We start from the raw sequence: 6,732 nt of genomic DNA, 5'->3' as shown, positions 1-6,732 counted from the left end.
GGATTAGCACAGTGGCCCATTTTATAGAAATATGGCAGAACTTCATGTTCCTGCCATTTGCATCTGTCTACCCCCATCAGCCATATATTTCCTCCCTCTAAAATCTTCAGTGATTCACTTCTCTGAAGGAAGACTGAAAAATAGGTGTGTTTATTAGGCTTTTAGAGGATAAGCTCACTGTCTTGTAAAGATGAGTAGTTTTTCAGTCCTAATTTTCATTAAAATATTTTTGTAATGAGAGCCATAAAATAATTTGGAATAAATTTGTTATTAAATTTGTGCGGTAACCCACAGAGTAGTTTTAAACAAAATTTTAATTCATATGGATCTTTGAACATAAATTGGTATATTGATTTTTCAAACACATACTTAGAATGGTACTAAATATATTTTTGATAATTATTCACAGTACCTTTTAAGTAGCACTGCAGTGATATTGTCAGAGATAAGGCAAACAGATAACCATATTGCCAATTTCCTTTTTATTCTGTTTGTCAATTAAATAAGCTCCGTTTCTAAAAGAACATGTAATTAAGCTTCAGGTTTGCAAATATGTTCATGTTTAGAAAGCTATCATAAGAGAAATCCTAAAGAGTTCTAAACATATATCATGCAATTAATGCATATAATGGGATATTATTTATGATGAAAGTACCTCCATATCATTTTTTTAAAAAAATAAGATTATGTTTAGAGTGCATTAAATCTGATAATTATTTTAAAATTCCTTTTATATGTGTCAGTTTTTCAGGGAAAGGGAATTTTGTACTTGTTGCATCTTTTTTCCTTTTATCACTGAATCCTTGTCTATTCCACAGGGTGGGGAAAACATTGGAAAGGTTTTAAGAGGTTCGATAAACTTGTCTAAAGTCTTGTTGATAAATTATTAAGGGATGGAGCTGTAATTTGTGCTCAGGCAGTTTGACTCTAGAGTCCTCATTCTTATCATTCCTATACAACTTAGAGAATTGATCATCTTTGGTAAATTGTTACTAAGATTAAAGCAGAAGAAATGTCAAGAAAATTATTATTATAATTGATAGAAAAACAATATTTTCATTTCATAATGGCTGGGCTGTTAATGTAGCTTTGACCCTGGAATTTGATCTCCTACCTAATGCCTACTATTCAAGAAATTCCTTTGAAATAAACGAATGAGTATGTGTCCATAGGTGAAAATTATAAAATATAAGTGGAATAATAGATAATCTGATTTCATCTATTTTCTGTTTGCTTTTATTTACCAAAGAACACTGAAAAACATTTCATAAATGCACAGCATTGAAAAGAGGAATAATTGGAAATACCTACTAATCCCCCATTTATCACTATTATGTAACATTTAATTAAATTGTGTACATTTAGTAATAAAGCCATTGAAAATTTTAACTCTAATTCAAGTGAAGAAATATATAGTAAAACTAAAGATCTCAATAAGTGGCCTAATTTCACATATAAAAAATATCCAATCTTTTGAGATGTACAAACTTCTTGGGAAAGGTGACAGATTGTATAGTCACTCCAAGTAATTACTGCACCTGGATATTGTAGAGAGAAACATACTCATTCAATGACAATTTCTTCAAAGTCTATAATCACAAAAATTCTGCTAGTTTCAATGGTAACATTTCAATGGTCACTTCTTCAGTGCTTGATAAGAACTTGAAAGACTTGAGGGGGTTTTATTATGTTGTCATTTCTCTTGATCATATAGTCCTTTTGATGAGAGGAACAATTTACAGACAATAAATTTATAACATAGAGTGGAGTAGGGAAAAAGGTAGAAAGTCCTTAAAATTAGACTTATATATGGGAGAGCCAGGTTTCTCATTCTTGAAGACGGAAGTTTCAAATAATTAAGTATAAAAGGTTAAAATGAGCCATATGGTACTGAATTTGTTGGAGACATCAATAAGAACTCATAGATTCATAAATACAGATTCAGAAGGATAGTGTAGAAATAATTTTAAGTACATAGATTGGGAGACATAACATTTTTCTCTCTCTGCCTGCCTTATAGAACCTAGAAGCAGTGACCACAATAGCAGTGAACATATCAAGCACTCACTCTATTCTCCAATAAAGGAAACCAGGGCTCCTTGGAGAAACTGCTGATCCTAAAGTTGGACAGGGAAAATATAAGATGAGTCTAGAGCTCCTTGTAGTGCCAGAAAGTAAAGAAATGCTCAGTAAACAAAAGAATAAGAGGCATATGTCAAGGGGATATTGGAGCCAACCTGAAAGAGCTCAAAAAAGGCCAAAACTGGAAAAACTTGAGCAGCAAACTAGTTTTGGAAAACTCCATAATATAGATATCCATGAGTTCACAGTGACATAAATCATTGAATAAATGGAGAGAAAAGACAACACTTCTTGGAAGAATTCAAAATAGTTCACATAGATACATCCTCCACACCTTCCTCCTTGAATGTGGATATACATAATAACTTGTTTCTGAAGAATAGAATATGGGAAGAGGAAAAAATAAGTGGAGAAACCTGTCAAATACTACATTGGCATGTAATTGTTAACATCATTATCAGTAAATCGTGTTGATAGTATGAGCCCCTGATATGATGTGATGAGAAGACCACTCTCCTCTGTGATAGTCTTTCCCCCACTCCCATAACCTAAGTCTAACCATGAGAAAATCACCACATAAACCTACATTGGGAGATTCTACAGAATACTCTTCAAAATTGTCAAGATCATGACAAACAGGAAGGTTTGAGAAACTATTACAAAACAGGATGGAAGTGAGACATGATGACAGATTGCAATGTGGTAACCTAGATGGAATCCTGAAACAGAAGATCATGGTAAATTTACCAATGACGAGCTGGGCACAGTGGCACATGCCTGTAATCCCAGCAGCTGGGGAGGCTGAGGCAGGAGGATTGCAAATTCAAAGCCAGCCTCAACAACAAGATGCTAAGCAACTCAGAGAGACCCTGTCACTAAATAAAATACAAAATAGGGCTGGGGATGTGGCTCAGTGATCAAGTGCCCTGAGTTCAATCCCCGGTACCAAAAAAAAAAAAAAAAAAAAATGTACCAATGATGTTTTCTGAGTTGTGATAAGTGCCATAAAAATGTGATGTTAGCACTGGTGGTGGTGCACACCTATAAATCCTAGTAGTTGGGGAGGCTAAGACAGGAGGATTGTAAGTTCAAAGCCAGCCTCAGCAATTTAGCGAGGCTCTCCAATCAAATTGTTTAATATGCCCATGCTTTATGCAAGAAAGGTAACTCTAAACCTCACAGTTGGCCACTACTTTAAAAACTGCTTCGGCCCCTACATGAAAAGATTAGAATATAACTATATTTTGTGAGTTTTAAGTTATAGTGTGTATGGTACATTCATATACTCTTAATAATCTCCACTTTGACTTGTGTTTAATACCACCTACCAGTCCCAATAATAGTACATAAGAGGATTCCAACAGCATGTATGTGCAAACTATTTTTTTTTCATTTAAAGAACAAAGACTTTAGATGAACACATATAATATCTTTGAAAAAGTATGCACATATAGTTTTTAATCATATCTAATTTATCTTTGAAACATTTTGTTACAATAACTCAAAATTTGTCAAATTTTTTAACATCCTATTCAAGATGAACCCTAGTTAGGGCAGAGGGGTGAGAGGGGAAGGGAGGGGGCGTTAGCAATGATGGTAGAATGTGATGGACATCATTATCCAAGTACATGTATGAAGACTTGAATTGGGTGTCAACATACTTTTATATACAAACAGAGATATGAAAAATTGTGCTGTATATGTATAATAAGAATTGTAATGCATTCCGCTGTCATGTATTTAAAAAATAAAATCAAGGCCAAAACGCTTCTCAGACACAACAGTTTCCCAGGAGCAAGCCCACCTTCCGTTCTCCCCCTCCCGGTTTATGCTGGAACCCAGGAATGGTTTGGGGACCAATGAGGTGACAGCGGTTGACGCATGGATCACGGGAATGGATTCAGTTGGGGACAATAAGAAGAAAGGATAATATGTGAAATCATAAGTATTTGATCTTACTCAAAATGTGCAAAGAAGAATAATGGAAGCCCCTGAATATCTTGATTTGGATGAAATTGACTTTAGTGATGACATATCTTATTCAGTCACATCACTCAAGACCATCCCAGAGCTGTGCCGAAGATGTGACTCGCAAAATGAAGACAGATCAGTTTCTAGCTCTAGCTGGAATTGTGGAGTCTCAACTCTTATTACAAACACACAAAAGCCCACAGGAATTGCTGAGGTATACAGTAAATTCCGTCCAGTGAAGCGAGTTTCCCCACTCAAACATCAGCCAGAGACTCTAGAAAACAATGAAAGTGATGACCAAAAGAACCATAAGTGGAGTACCCCAAAGTGGGTGAGTCTGACCAGGGCCCCCCGCCCTGAAGATGGAGTGGGAGGCTTGCCCAGTAAGAGCTCCGAGTCCAGCACTGCACTGGGCGAACTGGAACATTACGACCTCGACATGGATGAGATTCTGGATGAGCTTACATTAAATCCAGTCAACAGCTTGCCTCTTTCACCAAGGTGACTTCAGAAAAAAGAATTTTGGGTTTATGCACAACCATCAATGGCCTTTCTGGCAAAGCCTCCTCTACAGGAAGCACTGAGAACTCACCATCCAGTATGACCCCACTCTGTGTTCTTTCTCCTGTGAAAAGCCCTCACTTGAGAAAAGCATCAACTGTCCTCCGAGACCAGCACAAGCTCTCCACTGAAGAGTCTGAGAGCTCACCTCCTCTGGTTACATGTGGCTCTGCATATGAGCCAGAAAGCCAGAATAAAGACTTCTTAAACAAGGCCTTTAGTGACCTACATAGCCGAAAGATTGAGAAGACAATGCCGGACTGTCAGCTCCAGGGCTTCAACCTGCAATCTGCAGCCACAGAATCCAAACTGGAAGAGCCGGTCAAGGGCATGAGCTGGACCAGCTCCCAAGGCCCAGAAGAAAGGAGTGAGTATCTGAAAAAAGTAAAAAGCATCTTGAACATCGTGAAAGAAGGACAAATATCTCTCCTGCCACATCTAGCTGCGGACAATCTAGACAAAATTCATAATGAAAATGGAAACAACCTGTTACACATTGCTGCATCGCAGGGACACGCAGAATGTCTCCAGCACCTCACTTCTTTGATGGGGGAAGATTGCCTCAATGAGCGGAATACGGAGAAATTGACACCAGCAGGCCTGGCCATCAAGGTGACTGGTTGGTGGCTTGGCTCTCCTCAGCTAAAGTCAGTTTTCTGGGTTTTCAAATTCCTTGAAGCTAAAGTATTAGACGGGAGGGAGAGGAGAGTGATTTATCAAGCAAACATCAATGAACGCATCACATGTCAGAGATTACCCATTTCCATCACTAGCTGCTTTGAGATGTATTCCAATTTGTTGTCCAATAAGGTTAAGCTTCAAATCAGACAAAAGAGAGGAAAATGATCCATTGCAGTGCTAAGGACTTATGTAATTCATGGTGACTGCAATTTAAATTCTTCACCATACCTGGCTCTATCAGACACTGTGTCACTTTTTCCTAACGTGAGAATAATGAGCAAGACAAATGAGGAAAAGGTGTGTTTTCAGGGATGATAGCACTCCGGAGTATTTCAGATAATAAAATAGATAATGGATCAGATCCAAAGTTTAAATGTCTTCAGGTATCAGGAGTTGTTTAGAATATCAGTGTGGATTTTGCATTTAGTTTTTGCAGAGCACAATATGCTGTCAAAAACTATACAAATTAATGCCAACTAGGATGGAGTTAAAACTTACAAACCACAATACAAGAAAACATGGACTTTTATAGTACTGCAGTGAGTGCTCTGTAAAATATAACAGATCATGAAAAGGTTAGCTATTAAACTAAAGTTACTTTTAAGATCTTTGGCAAATAAATGTAGAATTCAGTCACATTTATTAAAAAGCCAGAAGTGAAGTTCAAGGAAATATAATACATCTTGCACTTCTGCATATGTACTTTGCTTTCATAATAGTTGTGTCTTCTAAAAATCAAATAATCATAATTTTTACAAATGGAATTATATTGATATTGACTAGGGGAACTTTCTAGTTAAAGTGACCTACTTGTGAATTCACTATGAAACATGTTACATTTGAACAACAAACAATCGTTGTCCTACCTCTGATATATCTTTTATGCAAATTTTGAATTTTTGTATCTTTAACTTGTTTATCATTCAGTAAAGTTTTATATATTTGCAAAATAAATAAATAAATAAAATAAAATAAAATAAATTAATAAAATAAATAAAAGCTGGAAAAAAATTAGATAAAATGTTAATTTTACTAACCAAATAAGAATTAAAACAAGTGAATAAGAATGCAATGCATGATGTTAAGTTCTATTCAAAATATATATCTAAGATTATATATTTCCAGACACTTTGAATAATTTGCATTTTTAAAATAAAACAACTGAATTTCAAAGTTTTAAATTTTCCAATCATTTAATAAGTCATTTTAAATTATCAAATTATTTTATTCAATTGATAATATAAATTCTAATAAATTTAATCTCTTTTTAAAAACTAAGTTGCTGTAACACTGGAGAACTCCTTGTATAAATGCTGTTAAGCACAGAAATTACCTAAATTAATAATCATATTTAGGCTCTCATGAAATCTGATCTTTTACCCAATGGAATTGGGACATAGAACATATTTTTAAAAAGTTATCTTTAAATCCCAGCGA

The 6,732-nt window shown here is 35.4% G+C and overlaps 1 pseudogene; it reads left to right on the top strand.

Moving 5' to 3' along the window:
• The first annotated feature begins 4,046 nt into the window (after nt 1-4,046).
• LOC143398196 (synphilin-1 pseudogene) lies at nt 4,047-5,460 on the top strand (annotated as a pseudogene).
• Nucleotides 5,461-6,732: the final 1,272 nt, after the last annotated feature.

The sequence above is a fragment of the Callospermophilus lateralis genome, chromosome 4, assembly GCF_048772815.1.
Source record: "Callospermophilus lateralis isolate mCalLat2 chromosome 4, mCalLat2.hap1, whole genome shotgun sequence".
In the NCBI taxonomy this organism is placed as follows: Eukaryota; Metazoa; Chordata; class Mammalia; order Rodentia; family Sciuridae; genus Callospermophilus; species Callospermophilus lateralis.
This window is presented reverse-complemented; position numbering and strand designations above follow the sequence as displayed.